The sequence below is a fragment of the Protopterus annectens genome, chromosome 1.part1, assembly GCF_019279795.1.
Source record: "Protopterus annectens isolate FY-2018-M chromosome 1.part1, PAN1.0, whole genome shotgun sequence".
Classification (NCBI taxonomy): domain Eukaryota; kingdom Metazoa; phylum Chordata; order Ceratodontiformes; family Protopteridae; genus Protopterus; species Protopterus annectens.
The window spans coordinates 1,529,357,634-1,529,384,927 of NC_056726.1; positions in this window are offsets into that span (position 1 = coordinate 1,529,357,634).

Consider the following 27,294-nt stretch of genomic DNA (forward strand, 5'->3'; position numbering starts at 1 on the left):
TTTAACAATAATCTGCCTGTATAATCCATTGTATATAACTTTCCCTACATTTAAATAGCTCAGTTTTGTCCACAATGATCTTTTTTTTGTTTTAATTTTACCTCTTAAGTACAACTGTAATGTCAGAATCAGAGGGTTAATTTGTTTAGGTGGCAGTAAGACAGAGATGAGAAAAACAGTAAAAGTTGCATCCTGGGAAAAGAATACATGCTCTGTTTATTTATAACAGCTAGGGGCCCTAACTGGGGGCTTGTAGGATCATATCATATCAGAGGTCACAGAACACACTTCCCTTATCTACAACAAAAACATGTAACTAAAGATAACTCATGATAGTTACATTTCCTGTAGGCACACCTGGTTATAACATGCAAACAAGACTGTATTGGTGAAAGTCAGATTACCCATACTCTAGCACACAACATACTCAATGAATGTAGCAGACTTATTTGTGCATTAAAAATTTATTCTAGGGGTTGTTTCATTTACATCCATTTTATGTGATATGTCAAGGCACTGTTCCTGCTTGCACTACAGTGAGGAAAATAAACATGTCTTTTCAGTCTGTTGCTTTTATTTCTGCTTCTTCCACTTTTATTTTATTAGCTTGTGTTGCTTATTATGTGCCCTTTTCAACCCATAAAATGGAGATCCTGTCTCCAGTATCCATCACACTTCTGCCTTCCCATTTCCAAGCATTTCAGTGACATGACACATTTCTCTGAAAAGCTAGGTATAACCCGTATATATCCCAATTCCAGTCATGGCAGACAAAATTATGGAAGAGCATAACAGACTAGTTACATCCAGCTTCCCCTCATAACCTCAAGTTTTGAATGTCCATATCATATGTGCTCAAGTCTGCTTGCTAAAGGCATTGATTTCTCATATTTGTTTAATCAGTTATAGTGAGGTGTATAGGTTTGAGGTTAGCTTGTACTTTCACTATGAGTTATAGTGAGGTATGCAGGTTTCAGGTTAGCTTGCATTTTTACTATGAGTTATAGTGAGGTATGCAGGTCTGAGGTTAGCTTGCACTTTCACTATGAGTTATAGTGAGGTATGCAGGTTTGAGGTTAGCTTGCACTTTCACTATGAGTTATATTGAGGTATGCAGGTTTGAGGTTAGCTTGCATTTTCACTATGAGTTATAGTGAGTTATACAGGTTTGAGGTTAGCTTGCACTTTCACTATGAGTTATAATGAGGTTTGCAGGTCTGAGGTTAGCTTGCACTTTCACTATGAGTTATAATGAGGTTTGCAGGTCTGAGGTTAGCTTGCACTTTCACTATGAGTTATAATGAGGTTTGCAGGACTGAGATTAGCTTGCACTTTCACTATGAGTTATAATGAGGTTTGCATGTTTAAGGTTAGCTTGCACTTTCACTATGAGTAATAGTGAGGGATGCAGGTCTCAGGTTAGCATGCACTTTCACTATGAGTTATAATGAGGTTTGCAGGTCTGAGGTTAGATTGCACTTTCACTATGAGTTATAGTGAGGTTTGCAGGTCTGAGGTTAGCTTGCACTTTCATTATAAGTTATAGTGAGGTTTGCAGGTCTGAGGTTAGCTTGCACTTTCATTATGAGTTATAGTGAGGTTTGCAGGTCTGAGGTTAGCTTGTGCTTTTACTATGAGTTATAGTGAGGTATGCAGGTTTGAGGTTGGCTTGCACTTTCACTATGAGTTATAGTGAGGTATACAGGTTTGACGTTAGCTTGCACTTTCACTATGAGTTATAGTGAGGTATGCAGATTTGACATTAGCTTGCACTTGGCATTTATGGCAAAAGCTTAAGGTTCTGAACTGTTAATAAGCTGTTTGTGTAATCAAGGGTAGAGTTTTTTTCCTTCTATGTACTATGTAAGTTATTTGCTCAGATAATACTCCTGGGTCATCTTTGAAAAGGCACACTTGTGCCCAATGTGTGTACTCATAGGATGTGCCATATAGTCTAGTGGTTAACATTCCTGGTTTTCACCCAGGCAGCCTGTTTTCAACTGCAGGTATGTGAATGGGTCACTCAAGGGTTTGGGGGGTTGGCATAATAGTTAGGATGTTTACTTCACAGACAAAAAGTATAGGGCCTGATTCTCGCCAAGCGGAAATTGGCTAGGGTTAAAATGACCTGCAGGGGCAGTTAGCCTAGTACTTACCTATGAATCTATTTAAATTGTATCTGTATATACATACATATATATATATATATAAATATATATATATATATATATATATATATATATATATATATATATATATATGGGTCTACTTTCTTTAAAAGAAAGTACATTGCAACGAATGTCACTTACCCAAGCTCATTCCTCCAAAGTGGCATTACACTGAACACATGGACTGCTGAATTCCTTTCCCTATGAAAGGAACCACTTAGGCACCATGGTAATACACCGAAACAAAGCAAAACTAAGCCCACCAAAGTGAGGGCTTCACTGCCCACACCCCCCTACATAAATATACCAACTCCAAGATTACACTAAACTGAAGAAAGGGCAAAATTCACCATGGTGACCAAGTGGTTTCTTTCATAGGGAAAGGAATTCATCAGTCCATGTGTTCGGTGTAATGCCACTTTGGAGGAATGAGCTCAGTTAAGTGACATTCATTGAAACATACTTTCATTTAAAGAAAGTAGACCCATATATATATATATATATATATATATATGTGTTATTGACATAATGATCATCCCAAGACATTTTTTTTCCTGAATTCCTACATTTTTCTCTGAATTGAAGTTACCTTGGAGTAACCTTACCCATTACAAAAATCACTTCTACTTTTTCAGTAATGTTATTGTACAAAACTTACTTATCTGTGAGTACTTGTGTTTAAAACCTATTTATATTGAAGAAAACAGATTTATTCCGATGGATTAGGCATCCGTGCTTTGTGTTCTTGTGTTTGGAATTATCATAGTGAAACCACTGCAACCACATATGTAAGACAAGAGTATCATCTCCCACTAGCTTGTCCTGCTCTTTTCCCATTAAAAAACTTTTATATCCCAAATAAACATCATAGATCTGAAGATAAACATCTCCTCACAGCTTATAAAGCTAACAAAACCCCAGGCCTAAGCCTTTACTCCTGCTCTGTGACAAAACTATGGAACTCCCTTTCTTTAACTATCAAAACTACTACTAACCTGCACTCCTTCAAGACTTCTATAAAAGAATATTTTAACTAAGCTTGGATTTGCTGCTGTATGAGCCCAGGCTGAGGTACTCTCATACCTTTTTCTACCTCTACTCTCTCTATCCCCACTACTAACTTACCCTACCCTCCCTTCCTCTACACATACTCCCCTGAAGTTACACTCATACCTTTTCCACATCTATTCCTGCTATCCCTGTGTCACACCCTACCCTTCTCTACTCATACTATCCTACACCTTCAATATAATCTGTTACCATATTTCATGGCATCTAGAATATTAATAATCATTATGATAATCATCTGTTATGTAAATAATGCTGAATCTTCCTATTATCAGGCTTTCCATATAATTTGTGCTTGAACACTGTAACTTTATTATGTCTGTTAAGTATTTATTCTGACAAACTTGTGCTTAAATGTTATGACTTTATTATGTCTGTTAATTTCTAATTCTAACAAGCTAATGTGTTGTTTTCATATTTGTGCTTGAATCTTATGACTTTATTATGTCTGTCTAGTTTTTCATAGGTTCATAGATTAGTGCTAGGCTAACTGCCCTTGCAGGCCATTTTAAGCCTAGCCAATTACCCTATGTGAGAATCAAACCCTGCACCTTGTGTCTCCAAGGTAGACACCTTAACTGTTATGCCATCCTCCCACCCCATTCTGTTAACTATATGTATCTGGAGCTTTTCTCCCCGGGCCTCCTCTGAAAATGGGTACTTCATGACCCAGTCAGACTTTCCTGGTAAATAAATACCAAATAAATAGATAAATAAATACATAAATAAATCATTCCAGGTCAGTATAATACAGTCATTGACACTCATCACCTCATAATGTATCTGTGTGAGTAAGGTGTGAATCACCCATGGGCATACAATGTTTGACATGTGGCTAAAATTAATGAAGCATATTCAACCCAATATTGAAAGTAATAATGGATATTAATAATAGCCACACTGTTACATCATGGAAATGATGCCACCCAGCTTACCAAATATTCTACTATTTTAGCTAAAAGTGAAACATATAAATATCTGCACTGCATAACCTTGATAGGATTATATATAACTACATAAATGAGCTGTACAGATTGAAAGGGTTTCTATGCCTATGTTATTTTTGATGAGTAACTACTGTTTCTCTGTTAAACCTTCTTTTCTATCAGCACTGGGCAGGCAAATTGCACTTGTTTGACACCATTTCTCAGGCATGAGATTTCCCTTTAATATACCTTCCCACTGAATGACTAGAAACCAGGTAATCCACATACATACTAGCAATCTGCTTCTATATCTGTAAGTCTGTCTATGCAGAAATATAACCTCTGATGGTAAAGAAAGTCCAACTGTATGCCTCATGTCCAATTTTCTGTTTTTCTTCCAACTGGGTAAACCAGCAAACCTGCTTAACCAGCACCTGACAACCCCCCCCCCCGACTGCTTTACATCCAGTGCATACCTTCCTAATTTCTTAATTTTTACCTCATACCTTAGTACAATGTCCGCTGTATATACCCAACATCTGAGTATTTGTACTACTTCACATTTCCTCTAAGAATCCAGCATCTGTATTCAAATGATGCCCTCTTATTTTTGCATACCTGTATTCTGAGAGATGTTACCCTCTGGCTAATTTACATTTCAGTAAAGTCTTTTTTTTTTTTGATGGTACACAGTTTAAGTTGTGTTAGTCTCTCTGCAGGACATTACTGGTACATATTCTGCTGATCAGGCTATATTCCATTTGTCTCTGGAAAGACAGGGGTCCACAAAGCTATATAAAACGTTTCCATTTGTGTTTCATTACTCTCTCTATGGAGGAATGATACCTTTTTCTGCCACAGAGCTATCTTCTCTGTGTCTAACTAGCTAATTATGAATTTTCTTTTCATTTTATTAACAAGATAAGACATAGTGGATAGCAATACAGATTTTATCAAAGGCAAAGGGATATGTTTAATATTTAAGTTGTAGATAAATGTACAAGAATAGTAGCCATGCTACACAAACCCATAATCAGGCATTATATACACCGTGTATGCCCACAGCTACATAATCACATAGACAGGCAATATATACACTGTGTATAACCATAGCTACACAATCACATAGACAGGCATTATATAGAGAGCAAATGCCCACAGCTACATAATCACATAGACAGGTATTATATACACCATGTATGCCCACAGCTACACAATCACATAGAGAGGCATTATATAGACAGCAAATGCACACAGCTACACAATCACATATACAGGCATTATATATACCTTGTATGCCCACAGCTACACAATTACATAGACAGGCATTATATACACAGTGTGTGCCCACAGCTACACAGTCACATAGACAGGCATTATATACACTGTGTATGCTCACAGCTACACAATCACATACACAGGCATTATGTACACCATGTATGTCCAAAGCTACACAATCACATAGACATGCATTATATAGGTAGCAAATGCCCACAGCTACACAATCACATAGACAGGCATTATATACACCTTGTATGCTCACAGCTACACAATCACATAGACAGGCATTACATACACCATGTATGCCCACAGCTACACACTCACATAGACAGGCATTATATAGAGAGCAAATGCCCACAGCTACATAATCACATAGACAGGTATTATATATACCATGTCTGCCCACAGCTACACAATCACATAGACAGGCATTATATAGACAGCAAATGCCCACAGCTACATAATCACATAGACAGGTATTATATATACCATGTCTGCCCACAGCTACACAATCACATAGACAGGCATTATATAGACAGCAAATGCACACAGCTACACAATTACATATACAGGCATTATATACACCTTGTATGCCCACAGCTACACAATCACATCGAGAGGCATTATATAGACAGCAAATGCACACAGCTACATAATCACATAGACAGGTATTATATACACTGTGTATGCTCACAGCTACACTATCACATACACAGGCATTATGTATTTTCCCACCTTATCTCCACCCTACTTTATGCCTCTCCAATATATACCAACCTAAGGCAATGTGATCTAAACAAGCTAGAGACCTGCTACAACAAAATCGCCAAATTTGCCACAGGGGCATCCTACCGTAGTCACCACTGTCTCTCACTTGCTGAACTGGGCTGGCTTGAACTCCCTCACCTCCTTCAGTGGTATCAACTCTCACTCACCCACAAACTAGTAAACCATCCACTAAATGTCCCATCCCTCCAGAATCTACTCCAACCCTATTGCACCACCAGACCACTAAGATCCAGCAACAAAAATCACTTGCAGATCACTAAAGCCAATAACTCTGCTGGTGAAGCACTATTCTCTTGCGCCATAGCCAAATTATGGAACTCACTCCCACCCACAATTACCTCTGTACCATCATGCACCCACTTCAAAACTTTACTAAAAGCACCTAAAACATGCTGGCTATGCCCTTGCAACTCCCACTCTAATATCATCCACCCCATCCAACCACTACCTTTCTTTCCACTCCACTAACTACCTTGATTATAGCAAGCTCAGATGCTCATAAGCCTAGTACTTATTATACAGCAGGAACTTCTCATTGTAACATTTGTTAATGTCTGTTATGTACTTCACAGATAAAGATTCTAGTTGTCTACTGATGTACTATGTTCTTCATCTGTAAATATGTTGTAAGTAATTGCTATGTTAAATTGTTAATGACTATATAATCCAATGTAACTACTGTCTGTTTATTTTACTGTGGAGCTTTTCTCCCCGGGCCTCCGCTGAAAATGGATCTACATCCAGTCGGACACTCCCGATCAACAAATTTAAATAAATAAATAAATGTACACCATGTATGCTCACAGCTACACAATCACATAGACAAGCATAATATACACCATGTATGCCCACAGCTACACAGTCACATAGACAGGCATTACATGCACTGTGTATGCCCACAGTTACACAATCACATAGACAGGCATTATATAGTTAGCAAATGTCCACAGCTACATAATCACATATATAGGCATTATATAGACAGCAAATTCCCACAGCTACATAATCATATAGACAGGTATTATATACACCATGTATGCCCACAGCTACACAATCACATACACAGGCATTATATACACCATGTATGCCCAATGCTACACAATCACATAGACAGGCATTATGTAGACAGCAAATGCCCACAGCTACACAATCACATAGACAGGCATTATATACACAGTGTATGCCCACTGCTACAGAGTCACATAGACAGGCATTATATACACTGTGTATGCTCACAGCTACACAATCACATACACAGGCATTATATACACCACATATGCCCACAGCTACACAATCGCATACACAGGCATTATATAAACAGCAAATGCTCACAGCTATATAATCACATAGGTATTATATAGACAGCAAATGCCCACAGCTACATAATAACATAGACGGGCATTATATACACCATGTATAACCACAGCTACACAATCACATAGACAGGCATTATATACACCATGTATGCCCAATTCTACACAATCACATAGACATGCATTATATACACTGTGTATGTCCACAGCTACACAATCACATAGACAGGCATTATATACACCATCTACACTCACATCTATATAATCACATAGACAGGCATTATATGCACCATGTATGCCCACAGCTACACAATCACATAGACAGGCATTATATACACCATGTATGCCCACAGCTACACAGGCATTATATAGACAGCAAATTCCCACAGCTATATAATCACATAGACAGGCATTATATACACCATGTATGCCCAATGCTACACAATCACATAGACAGGCATTATATACACTGTGTATGCCCACAGCTACACGATCACATAGACAGGTATTATATACACCATCTATGTCCACAGCTACATAATCACATAGACAGGCATTATATACAACATGTATGACCACAGCTACACAATCACATAGACAGGCATTATATACACCATGTACGCCCACAGCAAAACAGGCATTATACAGACAGCAAATTCCCACAGTTACATAATCACATAGACAGGCATTATATACACCATGTATGCCCACAGCTACACAATCACATACACAGGCATTAAACACCATGTATGCCCACAACTACACAATCACATAGACAGGCATTATATAAACAGCAAATGCCCACAGCTACATAATCACAGAGACCGGCATTATATACACCGCAAATGCCCACAACTACATAATCACATAGACAGGCATTGTATACATTGTGAAGGCCCACAGCTACACAATCACATAGACAGGTGTTATATAGACAGAAAATGCCCACAGCTATATAATCACACAGACAGGCATTATATACACCATGTATGCCCACAGCTACACAATCACATAGATAGGCATTATATACACTGCATATGCCCACAGCTACACAGTCACATAGACAGGCATTATATACACCATTTATGCCCACAGCTACACAATCACATAGATAGGCATTATATACACTGTGTATGCCCACAGCTACACAGTCACAGAGGCCGGCATTATATACACCATGTATGACCACAGCTACACAATCACATAGATAGGCATTATATACACCATGTACGCCCACAGCTACACAGGCATTATATAGACAGCAAATTCCCACAGTTACATAATCTCATAGACATGCATTATATACACCATGTATGCCCACAACTACACAATCACATAGACAGGCATTATATAGACAGAAAATGCCCACAGCTACATAATCACAGAGACAGGCATTATACACACTGCAAATACCCACAACTACATAATCACATAGACAGGCATTATATACATTGTGAATGCCCACAGCTACACAATCACATAGACAGGTGTTATATAGACAGCAAATGCCCACAGCTATATAATCACATATACAGGCATTATATGCACCATGTATGCCCACAGCTACACAATCACATAGACAGGCATTACATACACTGCGAATGCACACAGCTGTACAATCACATAGACAGGCATTATATACACTGTGAATGCCCATGGCCACACCATCACATAGACAGGCATTGCATACACAGTGAGTGCCTACAGCTACACAATGATATATATTGGCATTAGACATACAATGAATTCTTGTAGCTGCACAATGACACAGACATACGTTAGATATACACTGTGAATGTCCACAGCTAAACAACCATATAGACAGGCATTTTATATACACTGTGAATGCCCACAGGTACACAATCACATAAACCAACATAATATACACTGTGAATTCACACAGCTACACAAATACATAGACAGTCATTATATACACCATCAACATCCACTGCTACACAAGCGCATAGACAAGTACTACATACACTGTGAATGCCCATATCTAGACAATTGCATAAACAGGCATTATATACACTGTGAATGCCCACGGCTACTGAATCCCATAGATAAGCATTGCATAAACAGTGACTGCCCACAGCTACGCAATCACATAGACAGCACTGCATGCACATTTAATGCCCACAGCTGCACAATCACATAGTTTGGCATTTTTTACACATTGGATGCCCACAGCTACACAATGATATAGACTGGCATTAGACATACAGTGAATACTTGGATCTGCACAATGACAGACATGCATTAGACATTCGGATTAAGAAACAATAAAAGACTCTCAAGATTAGGACAGTAACAAGGCATGTGCAAATCACAGGAGAGATTTATGTGATGGTTTTTGTGCTACTCAATGCTACAAGTCTAAATCTCAAAATGCACTCACTCGAGGCACTCCTTAAAATGGAGAACATCGATATCTGTGCAGTGACTGAGACCTGGTTCAAGGCACTAGACAGCACCCCTGCATTACCAGGCTATAATTCATACCACACTTTTTGGTCATCTAACCTGGACCAGAACATCAAAGGTGGAGGTGTGTCCATATTCATTAAGGATATCCACACCTCCAGGCTAGTTGCTCAGCATAATGCACCCAAGGTTATCCAAGTGCAACTAACTCTGGGCAAAACTGCAATCCAAATTGTAGCTTGCTACAGATCCCCCACCATGCCCCAGGATTCCCACTCCTCTTTTCTTGATGTACTGGAAAATATTAGGGTTTAACCAAACACCCTAATAATGGGCGACTTCAACTAGTCCAGCATTAATTGGGAAAACTACTCATGTACCAACTCCTTCACTCAACGCTTTCTGGAATTCATAAATTCCAATGCCTTGGATCAACTTATCCACACCCCTACCAGGGGCAACAATATCCTAGATCTAGTCATTACTAACATGAGTGATCGGTGTTCCACACCTGAAATCAACTCCTCATTGGTCAAATCCGACCATAAGCTAATCACCCTATATATCTGCATCCCGCCCCCACCCACCATTAAGGAAGCCACGTTAAAAAATTTCTGCAAAGCCAACTTCATGCTTCTTAAGACAGAAGTGGTGAACCTCATGACACCCATGCAGATGGACAATATAGTTACGACTGCTGAATCCTACACAAATGTACTCTATAAGCACTTACACAAGTGCATGGATCGTGCTATCCCAAACAGAACCAAGACGTTATCCTCCAAAAAAAGGAAGCCAATCTGGTGGTCCCCTGCCATAAACAAACTCTACAACAGAAGGAAGAAACTGTTGTAAAAGAGAGTAAAATCCCATGAGTGGATGAGCTGCCTCATCAGCCTCAGTAAGAAGCTGAGATCCCTTTTAAGATCCTCCAAAGCTAGCTATGAAAACAAAATCACCACTGATTCTTAGGGCAACCACAAAGCATTCTATAGCTCTGTCAAGAATCTCAATGACAACACCCAGATCTGCTCTGAGTTACAGCACAATGGCACGAAAATTACAGAACCGACTGATATTGCCAACATCCTGGCAGATAAGTTCAGTGCTAACTTTTCCCCACTCTCACCCCCTAAAGGGCCCATACCTATACAGGAAGAATGCAGAGCCCCTGTAATCACATCTATGCAGTTAAAGCTGCACTCTCTAAAACCAAAAATACAGCATCTATGGGACCGGACAATATCCCAGGCTGCGTTTTACATGAACTTCAGAATGAACTGACTCCCCACCTAAGCACCATGTTCAATCATAGTCTCAAATCAGGCTTTATGCCCACTAAATGGTGCACAGCAACAGTTATCCCACTTTGCAAAGGGGGAGCCACCACTGATCCTGAGAACTATCGCCCTATTAGCCTGATGAGCCTGGTCTGCAACGCCATGGAACGTATCATCATGGAACTCATAAACAAAGACATTGGTAACCTCCAAACTCTGGACCTCACCCAGTTCGGGTTTGTGAAAGGCAGATCATACCTTCTGAACCTGATCGACTTCTTTGAGGCAGTCACCAAAGCCGTAGATGAGGGTAAGGTGGTTCACACTGCCTATCTTGACCTCGCCAAGGCTTTCAACACCATCCCCCATTCTGGAATTATAGCTAAGCTCACTAAACTAGGTATAAATTCCTACGTCACAAGATGGGTTGCCAACTGGCTCACTGACAGAACCCACACTATAAAAGTTGCAGACTCCAAATCTGACTTCAAACCAATGACAAGTGGAGTACCACAGGGTTCAGTCCTGGGACCACTCCTGTTTGGTATCTATTTCTCTGAAGTACAGGCTAACACAGAAGGCCTCTTGCTAATGAAGTTCGCAGATGACTGCAAACTAGGAGCCATAGTCAAGTCCCCAAATGATGTGGACATCCTACAGAAGGGCCTCACTGATGCAGATGCCTGGTGTCAGAGGCATGGCCTCAAGCCCAATGCCAAAAAGTGCATTGTCATCCCCTTTAGTAAAAACTCTGTACCCATGAACCACCACATAAATAGCAATTTACTTAAAGGTGAATGAGATAAGAGACCTTGGGACCCAGGTGAACAGTAGTCTCTCCTTTGATAATCACATCGCCACAGTAGTCAGGAAATCCTTCTATGTGGCACACCTCATCACAAAAGGGTTTTCATCCAGAAAAAAAGAGGTCATTGTTCCCCTCTACTCAGTACTCATTAGACCCATTATAGAGTACAACGTCCCTTTTGGAATGTATCTGCAGCAGCTGGAAAGGCCACAGAAGTACGTCACAAAGAGGATTACTGGCCTCAAACAGATGCCCTACACTGACCATCTCAAAAAACTCCTGCTTTACTCTGTAGCATATTGCCTACTCTGAGAGGATCTCTGCCTAACATATAAAGCTATGTTAAACCCAGAGCTGTTGGACATGCTATACCTTAAGAAATCCCAATCTCTCCGAGCTACATGCTCTAAGGATCTAAACCTTGTCACCACAATAAACAGGATATGCTGGAGGGATAGATTCCTACCCCCAGAGACTTCCTATACTCTGGAACAAGCTACCCATCTATGTCAAGAAAAGTTCCTCATTAGCACTCTTCAAGAAAAATCTTGATGAGTGGATGGGAAATAGGAAATACACCCCAGGGATCACTCCTGTGGATTTGCTCGACAGGGGCACAGGAAATTAACTTTCTTGGGTGGCGTAAGCCAGGGAACCTTGTTGGCTAGGCTTACTTAGGCCCTTGGGCCGATAGCCTAGTACCTACCTATGAACCTATGAACCTATGAACCTATGAACCTATGAACCTATGAACCTATGAAAGATGCACATGAACATGATTAGATCCAGTGTGTTTGTTGTGGTGCTACTGCATCATTATCTGGAAGGAACCTTCATAACTAACAATATTCTTATGTCCGGTATGGAACACAGGACGATGATGATTGGGTCTCTGATCATACCAAGGCTATTATATATCAAGAAAAGGATGCTGAGAAATTTACCACAAGAGTAGAGTGAAGTAAAACCTGAGAAGTGAATCTTGACATCGATTTCAAGAGCATATAACAATTTGTAAATGATCAGAGAGATGTGATCATAATCCTTCAGATCTGATCAGAATTCCTGGTATTGCATGGAGATTTATCTGTTCCATGTACTAACAGTTAAAGAAAAACATGTAGAAAATCTAAATGCTTAATCATCTTTGAAAGCTGTTAACACTCTTAGTGCTATCAGATATGTGTTTATGGTAAATGGAGGTTTAGCTGCTCCACTGTTCTATAAAACAGAGGAACATTTTAAATGTGGAAATGCAAACTCTTTTACAGCTTTGAAAGCACTAACATTCTTAGAGCTGTCTCAGAGATAGAGGCCAGAAGTAAAATGTATCATTGATCATGTAAGCAATTCACGTTGTCACAGACAAATAAAGTGTGCAGTTTGAAGTATTTCACAACTTTTAAACTATCTGACTTCTCTACTCTTCTCTAGGGACTGTTGTTTATGCTCTAGACTGAAACTAAAGGTTTAACATTAGAGAGGTGCTTAACAAAGTTGCATTGTTTACTGATTTTGAGCATAACTGTGGAGCTCTATGCATTGTAATATCTTTATAAATATTCCTGCAAAAATCAATATCCTGCCTATTTTATAAAATGAATAATTTTCTTGTGAAGTGGGCTCCCTAGAGATCAGAAATTCCAGAGGAAACACCAAAGGAAGTTTAGGATAAAATTGCATCTTGCTTCACTTACAATACAAAAAGTAACTGTTATACTCTTATCCCAGTCCTTTCTAAATCACACAGTTACCCTTTAAACATAAGTTTATAGGAAACAATGTTGCTGAAAAGGAACATTACAACCATTGTTCTCTGCTGATGTGCAGTATTTCATCCAAAACACTGATAAATGTTTATCCTTAGAACATCCCATGTAGGCCCACTTATTGTGTGAGCAGTGAACAGGTCAGATTCTTGCTGTTATATGTAATATACCTTTGGAACTCTGAGAGAAAAGCATATGATGTATGTGAAGTGCTATGACTGTGCTTCAAAAAACAGAAAAGCACAAGTCTGTTAAGCACCTTTCTGATGTCAGAAAGCAGCTTAACAAGCTTTTGTTCAGCACCCTAAGTCATTGTTAAGCTCAACTCAAATGGTAGGGATCAACAGCAGACACTGAAATAAACAGATTTAAAAGTTGCTAGATATACCATTCAGTTAAATTTATAGAAAAAATAGTCTGACAGAACAAAATTCTAACAGTTGTATAGATGTTTATTCTTCAGAGGGACACTTCTAATCTGTCTATTGTCTGCTCAGCAACACTAAGTGTTTTATGAGCTTTGCACTCCTACATATATTTTTTTCTGTAACTGGTAGTACATGAAGCAGGTAAAGCTCCCTTCACTAAAAAGAATTATAATGGGGTCTCACCAGTCATACATGGATGGCAAGATTTACCTCTCAAGAAAATGTCTCAGCAGCAGTGTCACAAACGCATAATTTGGTCAGGATCAGAGACCTGATCATAACCCTCTGTTAATTATGTAATGATGTACATTATCTATGGATTGTACAGAAATCCTTCCACGCTCATATGACATTCTTCAGTTTTTTTAAGTATGTATCTTTTTAGGTTCATTTGCAATGATCTGTATAATTTTCTTGTTTATTTTTAATTCTAATCTCAAAAAGTTGTCATGCATTTGAAATGTAGGTCACTGTGGGTAAAATACACATACAATCTTTATGACTGCAATAAAGCAAACACATATATGAATTACCCAAAGACAGAAACAGAATTCTACCAACATTTGTTTGTTGAATTTATTTTTTAAAATATCTGCAAATATATACAGACACACACACACACACACACACACACACACACACACACACACACACACACACACACACACACACACACACACACACACACACACACACACACACACACACACACACACACACACACACACTGTTTACTGTTAAATTGTGTAGTTATATTTTATCCAATGATAATCAGGCAGTACAGATTTATGTATTTTATTCTTTGTAAAACTAGTAACATGTTTCGTAACAAGATTATATCATTTCCTCAATATATTAAAGAGAAGTTTAACAGTCTGCCTTATCTCTGGGAACAAACTGTTACAACACGTCAAACTGCTTCAGTAGCTGGAAGCTTGAGCTGAGTTCTATTCATCTTAAATGCTGCACAAACATGAAAAAAGTATCTCTATTATTTCTACATCTTAAAAATATTAGTTCTTGTACCTTCATGTGTAATTCTACTACAAAGAACTTAACTGTTTAGCTTTGTGGACCTGTGCCTCTAGTAATTTATCAGATAAATAAACAAGCATCCTTGAATTTTGCATGAAAACTATGTTGGGTGGTAGAATATGCAGTGGTTGAAAATCCCAGCTACTTCTCACTTATAGTAGGAACAGACAACCTAGGCCGCCCACAGCATGACAGCATATGTTTTATGGAAACATAAGATAAACCTCACCACTAACAAGGATTTATAATTTGGCAGACAGTAATATTGGTTCCCTACAACCTACTATATGCACTTAATATTATAACCTCCTGCATCCCCAAGTCTATATCACATCATTGAACTTTTATTCTATCGAATATCTAATTGTCGAACCCTAATTGTCAAAGTCCCTGTTCAGCTTATAACCTAAACATCGAGGTGGAATTCATCAAAATATTTTAATTGGCCAACATCATAAAAGATAAACTTTTTTTACATTTTTGCAGGAGGGCTGCGCCAACTCCAAGATTGCACTACAGTGAAGTAATGTGTAAATCACGACCAGTTGGCATGTCAATCACACATTTTTTTCAGGATGGCCAGCTAAAACAATGGAATGAATTCAAAATCAGTGTTCATATTGTTTGCTGAATAGGGACTTCAACAATTAGGGTTCGATGATTAGGTATCTGAAATGATAAAAGTTCAATGATGTGATATAGTCTCGTATCCCGATATACCCCATAAATAACAGGGGTTTACACACAACTGCTGTTGCTTCCATTGACTTCAGATCTCCATTCCTATGATTTACAATTCAAGCACCTGAATGTCAACTATTAATAATATCAGACTTGTATTTACATACTGTTTCCAACTTACCCTCACATGCTTGTACAAGGATGCACACATTAACGCTTTTCTGCAATTACACAGTAATTTCATAATTAACATGCCAGGTTCTTCTAATTCGACCATATTTTGTAGAAACATTTTAATTTTCTAGCAATGTACCTGTGGCGATGTGATTATCAATTGAGAGACTACTGTCCACCTGTGTCCCAAGGTCTCTTATCACACTTTTGGTGTTAAGCAGACCTATGTGGTAGTTCATGGGTACAGAGTTTTTACCAAAGAGGATGACAATGCACTTTTTGGCATTGAGCTTGAGACCATGGCTTTGACAACAGGCATCTGTCTCAGTGAGGCCCTTTTGTAGGATGTTCACATCGTTAGGAGTTCCGATTATGGCTCCTAGTTTGCAGTCATCTGCAAATTTAGTTAGCCAAAGACCTTCTGTGTTAGCCTGTACTTCAGAGAAGTAGATACCAAACAAGAGAGGACCCAGGACTGAACCCTGTGGTACTCCACTTGTCACTGGCCTGAAGTCTGATTTGGAGTCTGCTACTTTCACAGTGTGGGTTCTGTCAGTAAGCCAGTTGGCAACCCATCTTGTGACATAAGGATTTATACCTAGTTTAGTGAGTTTATCTATAATTCTAGAGTGGGGGATGGTGTTGAATGCCTTGGCGAGATCTAGATAGGCTGTGTGAACCACCTTACCCTCATCTATGGCTTTGGTGACTGCTTCAACGAAGTCTATCAGGCTTGGAGACATGATCTGCCTTTTCCAAACCCAAACTGTGTGGGGTCCAGAGTCTGGATATCTCTATTGTCTTTGTTTATGAGTTCCATGATGATACGTTCCATGGACTTGCAGACCAGGCTCGTCAGGCTAATGGGGCGGTAGTTCCCGGGGTCTGTTGTGGCCCCCCATGTTTGTGGAGTGGGATAACCATTGTGGTGCACCATTCAATAGGCACAAAGCTTGAGTTGAAGCTGTGGTTGAACATGGTACGTAGGTGGGGTGTCAGTTCATTTTGTAGTTCATGTAGAAGGCAGCCTGGGATGTTGTCAGGTCCCATGGATGCTGTGTTCTTGGCTTTGGAGAGTGAGGTTTTTACCTGTGCAGCTGTGATTACAGGAACTTTGCAGTCTTCCAGTATAAAGACGGGCCCTTTAGGGGGTGCGGGGGGGTAAAGTTAGCACTGAACCTATCTGCCAGGAGGTTGACAATATCAGTTGGTTCTGTGTATTTAGTGTCATTGTGCTGTAACTCAGAGCAGATCTGAGTGTTGCCATTGAGATTCTTGACATAGCTATAGAATGCTTTGTGGTTGTCTTTAGAATCAGTGGCAATTTTATTTTCATAACTAGCTTTGGAGGATTTTATGAGGGATCTCAGCTTCTTACTGAGGCTGACCAGGGAGTTCCGCCAATCATGGGATTTTACTCTTTTTTTGCAACAGTTTCTTTCTTGTGTTGTAGAGTTTGTTTATGGCATAAGACCACCAGATTGGCTTCCTTTGTTTGGAGGATAGCATCTTGGTTCTGTTAGGGATAGCACGATCCATGCACTCGTGTAAGTGCTTATAAAGTGCATTTGTGTAGGATTCAGCAGTCGTACCTCCATTGTCCATCTGCATGTGTGTCGTGAAGTTTGCCACTTCTGTCTTAAGAAGTGTGAAGTTGGCTTTAGAGAAATTTTTTACGTTGTTTTCCTAATTGGAGGTGAGAGCGGGATTTGGATGTCTAGGGTGATTAGCTTGTGGTCGGATCTGACCAACGAGGAGCTGACCTCTGGTGTGGAACACCAGTCACCCATGTTGGTGATGACCAGGTCTAAGATATTGCTGTCCCTGGTGGGGGTGTGGATAAGTTGATCCAAGGAGTTAGAATTTTCCACAAGGTTATAAAACCAAAACGTAAAAAACACAACGTTAAGTGCTTTCATCTGTACATACAGACTTCTTCAGAACAAATTTTACATGTATTACACTTTCTTTTAAAACCTTTTTGGCTCCAAAAATGTCTTTACTTACATTTAAGGTGCCAATGCATCATTATTTCATTGTATCATTACAAAATGTAAAAATGTAAATACAAAGTATCCGTTCCAATATATCCTAAAATATAATTCTATTTATAACAATCTATCTCTTATATATAATAATATACTGAAAACTGTTAAAAATTAATACATATTATTATTAGATAAACATAAAATCCAACTCTTCTTTTCTGTAAACTATTAAATAAAAAGTTTTTTGTATTCTTTATCCAGGTTCGAGCCGGGTTCACTCGCTGCATTATTAGAGCATCACTTAGACGGTAGTAGCCATCTATACAGTTTGTATTTAAGGTGTTATTTTGGGTTTTACATAATACGTTGGTCGGTGGTGATGGATAGTGCTAGTGGAGTGACAGTGGCTTCATTGAACCAAGATGATTTTCAGCAGTTAACAGCCGAAATGAATACACTTAAAGAAGACGTTTCCCGGCTTAGTGATGTGGTTGGTAGACTCCAAAACACCACTGGGAGCTCAAAGAGTGATATTGATGAGAACAATACCACTATACCTGTCAGTAATGCTTCCACACAAGTGGAAATACCTAATGGACAAGGTGAAAAACCGAATCAGGTGGAAGTATCTTTGAATGAAATACCGCAGTTGCGGAATCTTATCTGCAACAACAGTAATGTATCGGACACTGAGTTCACTTTTAACTTTTCTCTTTTCCAAGTGGATGATGACATCGAACGCATGGGAGCTCGTCCCAAGCATCTGTTACCAGTAAAAACATATGCTATGACTACTAAAGGGAATGTGAACATCCAAAAAGGTACTGTTATCAATGCATCTAGCCCTAGAAGCAAGAATAAATGTGCAACGAACAGTGATGATCGAGAAGCACATAAATTAGACTATTTTCTTATGAGTAATGTTGAATTTGATATGAAAGGAATAGACAACAAATGCATTGTGAGTGATAAATGTTCTGAAGGCAACAGGGGAACCTTGAGGGATATGATTTATTCTCTGGGGAAATCATTACTAGCTCTAAAGAGTATCAAAATAGACAATGCATATTTGTCAAAATGCATAACTTTAGGCATAGTACCAATGGGGTTAAGATTTTTTAAAATGCCCATGGGCCTTAATTTAGATGACAACACAATGGTGGAATTTAACACTTTATTTAACAATTTTGGGATCAGTTATATAAACATGTTGATCAAAAAGAATGATGAGAAATTAAGTAAACTGGCCGGTGTAGTAGAAAAATTGAATAATGATATCTTGAGTGATTTATTGTTCCCACAGTGGCAAGAACTGTATGATAAGCAATATAAAATGGCCGATAGTAAGGCCAAAGGGATATTTGATAGAAAATGTAAAAAAAAATACAACGGGATATGGAACAATATAGGGATAAAAAGGCTTACATATGGAACAAAGAACAGAAAGAAGACAATAGAAATGTTTTAAGAATGGTGAGGAAACACATAGTGATAGAGGGAAGAATTTTCAAGGGGGCAGATTTTTTCCAGCACCGAAAAGGAATTACAGCAAGTGGAACAGACACGAGTGGTAATAGATCCTAGTATGTCACTAACGGAATTTAAGGACTGGATGACAGTAAATCAATATGTACAATAACAGTACACATTGTGTTACGAACAATGAAGGAAATGAAAACGGAGTGACGTTAGTAGTTTTAAAGACGTAAAAGTATACAATTACACAGATGTTAATATTCTAGATGCACATTTTACTCTGTTTGCTAAAGAAATGAAGTACATACCCACAGTTAGATTTAATTTAGTTGACAATATTACATAAATTAAGTTATTTTGTTGAAGGATGAATTTGACATGTTTATTTAAAAACAATATTCATCATACAATGTGTAATGACTATAACAATTTCCAAAAAAGAAGTACATTTATACCACCAGCACACAATTTGGTTAATAATTTCGAAAAAATAGTCTGTGATGAGCTATACAGATTCAACATGCACAATAGAAAACAGACTATTATAGACAATCTAAAAACAGAAGGAAATGTTTAACAGAATTGACAATGAGTAAAGATATCCGTGTTATGAAACCGGATAAAGGGGGAGGAATAGTCCTATACAACACTATGGACTATATAAATGAGATACAAAAAATATTAATAGAATCTGGAAATTACGAAACAATTTCCTTAAACGAAATAAGCATATGATATCGGAAGATTGATTTGGCCTTAGAGGAATATCTACTTGACAAAAGGATTACAGAAGTGTATAATTATATAAAAGTTGATTATCCATTATTGGCAACGATTGTAGGTATCCCCAACTTGCATAAGGACATCAACTCCCCCCCCCCCCCGTTTCGGCCAACCATATCTGGAAGTAAATCAAAGACATTCAATATAGGGGTGGTGATAGATAGATGGGTTAAGCCCTTATATGCTAATACATCTCATCTTATAAAGGACTCTTGGAGATTTTTAGCCCATTTAACCCCTAGTTTATGGAGGAGTAATTTAATTTACATAATTATAGATGTTATTGATCTTTTTTCATGTATCCCTAAACAACAGGGATTGGAAGATTTTTGTACCAGCTTGAGAAAATATTCCAGCATGAGTTGGGAGTGAATTAACATAATTACTGACATGATGGGCTTAGTATTGGATCATAATTACATTTATTTTGAGTGGGACTATTTTAAACAAACCAAGGTAGTGGCTATGGGGGCATCATGTGCCCCTATATTTGCAAACTCGGTTATGCTTGAATGGAAAAATCAATTTTTATTTACTAGTGATTATTATAAATACATATCTTATTACAACAGATTTCTGGACAATATGTTTATTTTATGGAATGGACTGGCTGAAATTATTAATGAATTTATTGAACATTTAAATCATACTAGTAATTTTTTGAAATTTACCTATAATGTTAGTACTGAAGGGATAGCATATTTAGATACTTATATCAGATACACTAGTATGGGTTTTCAGTATGAGATTTATAGGAAAAATACCTTTTCCAATGGATATCTGGAATATACAAGTAACCATCCCAGGCAAATGTTAAAGAATATATTTAAAGGACAGTGTATAAGAGCTGCCCGAATGTCTTCCAATTTTGAAGTGATGAAAAAAGAAATCAATTTCATTAGAACTATGTTTTTTAACAGAGGGTACCCATTGTCAGTACTAAATGATATTTCTACATATGTCATTAATCAATGGGGTAAAAAATATCTACCCATATTGGGAACTGAACTGAATGACATTGTATTTAACAAAGAGAAATCTGAGGAATAAGTTCCAATAAGAGTGTGTGTTCTAACATATTCACCCTATGTAAATGAAATCAAAAATATTATTAGTAGACACTGGAATATGTTATTAGCTGATGAAGAGGTTAGGAATGTTATAGGTGAAAGACCTAGGTTTGTCAACAAAATGGCTATGAATATTAAGAGACATTTGGAGAAAGGAAAGGACACTAACAAAATTCAGAATATTATTAAAACTACAAGGAAATATGGATGTTGCAAACAGTGTTTTGCTATAAATGAAAACATAGGTTGTAGACTGAATGATATAAACAAGACATATGTTAACTTTAGAGCTGGGAACTGCAATAGTAAAAACATTATATATTTAGCTAGTGTATGTCACGTACTGCCTTCTACATAGGTAAGACTGAGAGACAATTCAGGAAACGTATATATGATCATCTATACAAAATTAGAGTGAAAGATATGAACAACGCATTGTCTAGGCATATTAGTAATAAGGGAGAAACACATGAGTTTAAATTTGCTATTTTAGATCAAGTAAACATAGATCCCCGGGGTGGTGACTACAAAATACTTTTAAGCAAAAGAGAGAGTATGTGACAGATTTTAACCAATGCCACAAGAGAACCCGGGATCAATGACCATATTACTATTAAACCTTTTTTGCAGTTGTTATAAACTATCATAATGTATATAAAAAACTTTTTATTTAATAGTTTAAAGAAAAGTTGGATTTTATGTTTATCTAATAATATGTATTAATTTTTAACAGTTTTTAGTATATTATTATATATAAGAGATAGATTGTTATAAATAGAATTATATTTTAGGATATATTGGAACGGATACTTTGTATTTACATTTTTACAATTTGTAATGATACAATGAAATAATGATGCGTTGGCACCTTAAATGTAAGTAAATACATTTTTGGCGCCAAAATGGTTTTAAAAGGAAGTGTAATACATGTAAAATTTGTTCTGAAGAAGTCTGTATGTACAGATGAAAGCACTTAACATTGTGGTTTTTATGTTTTGGTTTTATAACCTTGTGGAAAGCTCTGTTATTAAAATACTTTATCCAGGTTCGAGTCGGGTTCACTCGCTGCATTATTAGAGCATCACTTAGACGGTAGTAGCCGTCTATACAGTTTGTATTTAAGGTGTTGTTTTGGGTTTTACGTAATACGTTGGTCGGTGGTGATGGATAGTGCTAGTGAAGTGACAGTGGCTTCATTGAACCAAGATGATTTTCAGCAGTTAAGAGCCGAAATGAATACACTTAAAGAAGAAGTTTCCCGGCTTAGTGATGTGGTTGGTAGACTCCAAAACACCACCGGGAGCTCAAAGAGTGATATTGATGAGAACAATACCACTATACCTGTCAGTAATGCTTCCACACAAGTGGAAATACCTAATGGACAAGGTGAAAAACTGAATTGGGTGGAAGTATCTTTGAATGAAATACCGCAGTTGCGGAATCTTATCTGCAACAACAGTAATGTATCGGACACTGAGTTCACTTTTAACTTTTCTCTTTTCCAAGTGGATGATGACATCGAACACATGGGAGCTCGTCCCAAGCATCTGTTACCAGTAAAAACATATGCTATGACTACTAAAGGGAATGCGAACATCCAAAAAGGTACTGTTATCAATGCATCTAGCCCTAGAAGCAAGAATAAATGTGCAACGAACAGTGATGATCGAGAAGCACATAAATTAGACTATTTTCTTATGAGTAATGTTGAATTTGATATGAAAGGAATAGACAACAAATGCATTGTGAGTGATAAATGTTCTGAAGGCAACAGGGGAACCTTGAGGGATATGATTTATTCTCTGGGGAAATCATTGCTAGCTCTAAAGAGTATCAAAATAGACAATGCATATTTGTCAAAATGCACAACTTTAGGCATAGTACCAATGGGGTTAAGATTTTTTAAAATGCCCATGGGCCTTAATTTAGATGACAACACAATGGTGGAATTTAACACTTTATTTAACAGTTTTGGGATCAGTTATATAAACATGTTGATCAAAAAGAATGATGAAAAATTAAGTAAACTGGCCGGTGTAGTAGAAAAATTGAATAATGATATCTTGAGTGATTTATTGTTCCCACAGTGGCAAGAACTGTATGATAAGCAATATAAAATGGCCGATAGTAAGGCCAAAGGGATATTTGATAGAAAATGTAAAAAAAAATACAACGGGATATGGAACAATATAGGGATAAAAAGGCTTACATATGGAACAAAGAACAGAAAGAAGACAATAGAAATGTTTTACGACATGGTGAGGAAACACATAGTGATAGAGGGAAGAATTTTCAAGGGGGCAGATTTTTTTCAGCACCGAAAAGGAATTACAGCAAGTGGAACAGACACGAGTGGTAATAGATCCTAGTATATCACTAACGGAATTTAAGGCATTGGATGACAGTAAATCAATACGTATAGATAACAGTACACATTGTGTTAAGAACAATGAAGGAAATGAAAATGGAGTGATGTTAGTAGTTTTAAAGACGTAAAAGTATACAATTACACAGATGTTAATATTCTAGATGCACATTTTACTCTATTTGCTAAAGGAATGAAGTACATACCCACAGTTAGATTTAATTTAGTTGACAATATTACAGAAATTAAGTTATTTTGTCGAAGGATAAATTTGACATGTTTATTTAAAAACAATATTCATCATACAATGTGTAATGACTATAACAATTTCCAAAAAAGAAGTACATTTATACCACCAGCACACAATTTGGTTAATAATTTCAAAAAAAATAGTCTGTGATGAGCTATACAGATTCAACATGCACAATAGAAAACAGACTATTATAGACAATCTAAAAACAAAAGGAAATGTTTAACGGAATTGACAATGAATAAAGATATCCGTGTTATGAAACCGGATAAAGGGGGAGGAATAGTCCTATACAACACTATGAACTATATAAATGAGATACAAAAAATATTAATAGAATCTGGAAATTACGAAACAATTTCCTTAAACGAAATAAACATATGATACCGGAAGATTGATTTGGCCTTAGAGAAATATCTACTTGTCAATAGGATTACAGAAGAAGTGTATAATTATATAAAAGTTGATTATCCATTATTGGCAACGATTGTAGGTATATCCCCAATGTGCATAAGGACATCAACCCCCCCCCCCGTTTCGGTCAATCATATCAGGAAGTAAATCAAAGACATTCAATATAGGGGTGGTGATAGATAGATGGATTAAGCCCTTATATGCTAATACATCTTATCTTATAAAGGACTCTTGCAGATTTTTAGCCCATTTAACCCCTAGTTTATGGAGGAGTAATTTGATTTACATAACTATAGATGTTATTGATCTTTTTTCATGTATCCCTAAACAACAGGGATTGGAAGATTTTTGTACCAGCTTGAGAAAATATTCCAACATGAGTTGGGAGTGAATTAACATAATTACTGACATGATGGGCTTAGTATTGGATCATAATAACATCTATTTTGAGGGGGACTATTTTAAACAAACCAAGGTAGTGGCTATGGGGGCATCATGTGCCCCTATATTTGCAAACTCGGTTATGCTTGAATGGAAAAATCAATTTTTATTTACTAGTGATTATTATAAATACATATCTTATTACACCAGATTTCTGGACAATATGTTTATTTTATGGAATGGACCGGGTGAAATTATTAATGAATTTATTGAACATTTAAATCATACTAGTAATTTTTTGAAATTTACCTATAATGTTAGTACTGAAGGGATAGCATATTTAGATACTTATATTAGACACACTAATATGGGTTTTCAGTCTGAGATTTATAGGAAAGATACATTTTCCAATGGATATCTGGAATATACAAGTAACCATCCCAGGCAAATGTTAAAGAATATATTTAAAGGACAGTGTATAAGAGCTGCCCGAATGTCTTCCAATTTTGAAGTGATGGAAAAAGAAATCAATTTCATTAGAACTATGTTTTTTAACAGAGGGTACCCATTGTCAGTACAAAATGATATTTCTACATATGTCATTAATCAATGGGGTAAAAAATATCTACCCATACTGGGAACTGAACTGAATGACATTGTATTTAACAAAGAGAAATCTCAGGAATCAGTTCTGATAAGAGTGTGTGTTCTAACATATTCACCCTATGTAAATGAAATCAAAAATATTATTAGAAGACACTGGAATATGTTATTAGTTGATGAAGAGGTTAGGAATGTTATAGGTGAAAGACCTAGGTTTGTCAACAAAATGGCTATGAATATTAAGAGACATTTGGAGAAAGGAAAGGACACTAACGAAATTCAGAATATTATTAAAACTACAAGGAAATATGGATGTTGCAAACAGTGTTTTGCTATAAATGAAAAGATAGGTTGTAGACTGAATGATAAACAAGACATATGTTAACTTTAGAGCTGGGAACTGCAATAGTAAAAGCATTATATATTTGGCTAGTGTATGTCATGTACTGCCTTCTACATAGGTAAGACTGAGAGACAATTCAGGAAACATATATATGATCATTTATACAAAATTAGAGTGAAAGATATGAACAACGCATTGTCTAGGCATATTAGTAATAAGGGAGAAACACATGAGTTTAAATTTGCTATTTTAGATCAAGTAAACATAGATCCCCGGGGTGGTGACTACAAAATACTTTTAAGCAAAAGAGAGAGTATGTGGCAGATTTTAACCAATGCCACAAGAGAACCTAGAATCAATGACCATATTACTATTAAACCTTTTTTGCAGTTGTTATAAACTATCATAATATATACAAAAAACTTTTTATTTAATAGTTTAAAGAAAAGTTGGATTTTATGTTTATCTAATAATATGTATTAATTTTTAACAGTTTTTAGTATATTATTATATATAAGAGATAGATTGTTATAAATAGAATTGTATTTTAGGATATATTGGAACGGATACTTTGTATTTACATTTTTACATTTTGTAATGATACAATGAAATAATGATGCATTGGCACCTTAAATGTAAGTAAAGAAGTTTTTGGAGCCAAAATGTTTTTAAAAGGAAGTGTAATACATGTAAAATTTGTTCTGAAGAAGTCTGTATGTACAGATGAAAGCGCTTAACGTTGTGGTTTTTACGTGTTGGTTTTATAACCTTCTGGAAAGCTCTGTTATTAAAATACTTTATCCAGGTTCGAGTCGGGTTCACTCGCTGCATTATTAGAGCATCACTTAGATGGTAGTAGCCATCTATACAGTTTGTATTTAAGATGTTGTTTTGGGTTTTACGTAATAAGGAGTTGGAATTGATGAATTTCAGAAAATGTTGAGCAAAAGAGTTGGTACACGAGTAGTTTTCCCAGTTAATGGTGGGGTAGTTAAAATCCCCCATTGTTAGGGTGTTGGGTTGTACTTAATATTTACAAGTGTATCAAGAAAAGAGGAGTGGGAATCCTGGGGCATGTGGGAGGTCTGTAGCAAGCTACAATCTGGATTGCGGTTTTGCCCAGAGTTAGTTGAACTTGGATAATCTTGGATGCTTTATGCTGAGCAACTAGCTTGGAGGTGTGGATATCCTTAATGAATATGGACACGCCTCCAACTTTAGTGTTTCGGTCTGGGTGTGGTGGCCGAAAGGTGTGGTATGAATTACAGCCTGGTAATGCAGGGGTGCTTTCTGGAGCTTTGAACCAGGTCTCTGTCACTGCACAGATGTCAATGCTCTCCATTTTAAGGAGTGCCTTGAGTGAGTGCATTTTGAGGTTTAGACTTCTAGAATTGAGTAGTATTACCCTCAGGTTTTGCTTGCTTGTACCTGTTACGGTGGTGAATTTGTCATTTGAACCTTGCCTAAAAAAGGCAAT